This window comes from Exserohilum turcica, assembly GCF_000359705.1.
Source record: "Exserohilum turcica Et28A unplaced genomic scaffold SETTUscaffold_9, whole genome shotgun sequence".
Taxonomy (NCBI): Eukaryota; Fungi; Ascomycota; class Dothideomycetes; order Pleosporales; family Pleosporaceae; genus Exserohilum; species Exserohilum turcicum.
Window position 1 is genome coordinate 779,124 of NW_007360310.1, and position 3,323 is coordinate 782,446.

The following is a 3,323-nucleotide window of genomic DNA, read 5'->3' on the forward strand; positions in this document are numbered from 1 at the left end:
ATAGAAGCAAGGAGTACTTACAAAGGGAGCTGGAGAGGATCTACTCGCTCAGCGCGAGGCTAATCAGCAGATTGCTCATGAAGAGCGTCAGAGAGGAGAGCGATCAGGTGTTAGCCGCCAGGCTTTGGCGCGCTGTAGTAGGTGCAGAGAGACTGGCCATAACTCGCGTACGTGCAAGAAAGATACTCTAGGTACTGCTTAATCTATTATGTTAATATGTAGTAAAACAACTATATTGTGGTGGAACTACAGGCTTATAGAGGTGCGCAGGTTTGGTGGGGTGCGGCGCTCGCTTGCCTGCGGCGCTCGCTTGCCACATACGTTACTCGAGATAATGTATTCATTTCATCAATGAAGCCAATTAAGCCGTGTCAGATCCCTTTCTGCCTCCTGCTAGTATATAACGTGTGTACTGTATGATTGTATGTCTTTGCGCAAACGAGGATGGGTATCACTTCTGATAATACATCGACAAACTTGAACAGGCTCCTATTACCTGCCAGGTACACAGATAGATAGAATAAACGAAGTACGCAAACATGTGTGCTGTATACTAGGATTGTTTCTTTTCACACGAATTGAAGTCGGGAATCACATGAATGCTAATATACCAATAAATGTACTGTATGCTCCAACTAAATACAAGGAATCCCGAATCCCCAAAAAAGACAAATGATTTCATCATCAACCCGTAACACCCGACATAAACGAAAACCACTTTTCGCGTTCAATCTCACGCCGTGTAACAAAGTGATGGAGCCTCATTTCCCTCCATCTCCCCTTTTCCTCTCTTCCTTTCTCTTCCCACGCTAGCTCCAGGCACCGTACAACCCCCCCTCTCAATCCCCGTACCACATACACACACGCGCTTTCCTGCTGTCCTCCGAGGCGAATCACATATCTACCTAGCATTGCAACAATACGAGTTGCACATGCGCAGTCAACTCCATCCTCCCGATAACTAATATCCCAGCGAGTCGTGCGCGCACATGTCACGCTACACACAAGAAATTCTGACAGCTGTCAGATGTCGGTGTCGCGTGTCACGCTTGCACAGACACACGCACACACATCGACACCTTCTCGCACGCTGAACACCAAGTCCACGAACCCAAGACCAAATGCAGGTATCCGCTGTCACTCACACGTTTCCGTGTCATTGACCTATTCCGTCGCGCATTCCGCACGACTCCAGACCCTGTTTTTTTTTTAATTATCTTCTCCTTCTCTTCTTCGTCATATTCTCCCCTGGACGATAACGGCTGATCTGCCGGGAAGCAAGAAACAAGCGTGTTTCTGGTCAGGGGTGTGTTTGAGGAAAGTGAGGAGGTGGCAAAGGCCTAGCTATGTATGTACTAAGAACGAGACACGGAGGAGAGACGAGACGAAGCAGGGAGGCAGGGAAGGAGGGAGATAATCATGGGGTAAGTAATACATTGATAGAAGAAGAAAAAACAAAGTTTTCGGCACTTGGGACTTATTAGACTAACGTACTCGTGCTCTCCGTACGTACCTGGTACCAGTACCTAGTAAGTCGAGGAACGCATCACGCCTTGTCGTTTTCTCTTTTCTTTTCTTTTCTTTTTGAACTACGTACGTACAGCAGGGAATTCTAGTTTTCCTTACTATCGTTCTTACTCTTTTATTCATTATCTGATTTAGACACAAGCAAATAAGTACCGTACGAAAAAAAAAAAGAAAGAACATGTCAAAAGATGACATGTAGATACTCAAGCTCTTGTCTCACATACAACCAAAAGCGGAAAGTACAGTAAGAGAGAGAGAGATAATAAGTCTCTCATGTTTGATACCCCAAACTTAATTTCTTTCTCTAGCTTTTTCCTACCAACGACCCCTTGCGTTTTCTCCATTATGTCGAGTCAGCTTCATACAGGGCCATGACGACGATGACGATGCTGACGGCGGCGGGTTCTTTTCCCGATTCCCTTTTTTCCTTTCGGTGCTTATGCTTATGCTTACTTAGTGACTACCAACTAATTACCACTACTTACACAAGAAGAAAAACAAGGTTTTGGCTACATGTACGTAGACACAAACGGGAAAGCGGACGGGCGGGGCGGGTCCGGAAGAGAGAAAATAAACCCCCAGAAATTTGAGTTTGTTATCGACATAGCGACGAAAGAAAAGAGAGCTGCACCTACCACTGGGGAGATTACTGTAAAACTTTGTTCCCCTTTTTTTTGGGGGGGTTCCCCTTGCTCACCCGCCTCTCACCCCCCCCCCCCCGACCCCCCTTCTTCGCATCCGCATCCCGCCGCCGCCGCCGCCGCCGCTTGACAAACGAAACTAAGTAAGGATGAGTGAGAAACTTACAGATAACCCTACTAAACTAAACTAATGGGTAGTGTACCATGTTGAGCAGTCGGCTCCGCTGCATAGCCTTTTCTTGGCTAGTCTCGTCTCTTTTTTTTTCTTTCGTTCTTGTTCTTGGCCCCTCGTATCGATCTTCCCGTCGGTGGTCGTCTTGGCTTCAGTTCCCCTCAGCAACAGCATCTACATACTTTGGACTAACGCCTCACTATCGCTCTACCCTGCCACTGCTCCTACATACTTACCCTACCACTACCCTTGCTCACATCAACAGCCCAGCCCAGCCCATGGCGCATGTTGCACATGGTATCGCGTCACATCACATCACATACACATACATACATACATACATAACACTCGGCCTCCGATGCCCGCCCCCCGTGGCTGGCCCTCGCATCTCCCGCCCCCCCCCCCTCCATCGTACCACCACACCAGCCCCCAATCTTCAGCCGAACTGCCAAATCCTCCGGCCCCCCCTCATGCACAAAAAAAGACCACTAATTATCCGACATTATCTTATCTTCGCCTCGCCTCTGCTAGCCACATACGTTCCGACCGACCATGCGACCTAAAGCAAGCCCAATCCCCGAACTAAAAAAAAACTGCATACATGCTTAGCACGACTTAGCACAGAACGCTACCATTGCCATGACACTCTCAACCGAACCACTAAGCAATTTGTCATTAAAACCAGAGCCCGCCAAGCTGGTAAAGTTCCCGTACGCATTGAATACGCTGCTGTTCTGGGCCTCCTCACACCCCCCCTCTTTTTTTTCTTGCAACCACCGCTACCACCACTACTACCATCAGATCACACACACTATGCAACGTTGCTACGCGAGCGTTGCATACATACACACACTCACACATATACACGACCCCCCCGCCCCGCCCCTCCCTCTCCGCATCCTTATCCGCAACATATACTAAAACACTACACGCTCCCAACCCCAGAATGCGGCTTTTTTTTCCTTCTTCTTCCTTCTTCTTCG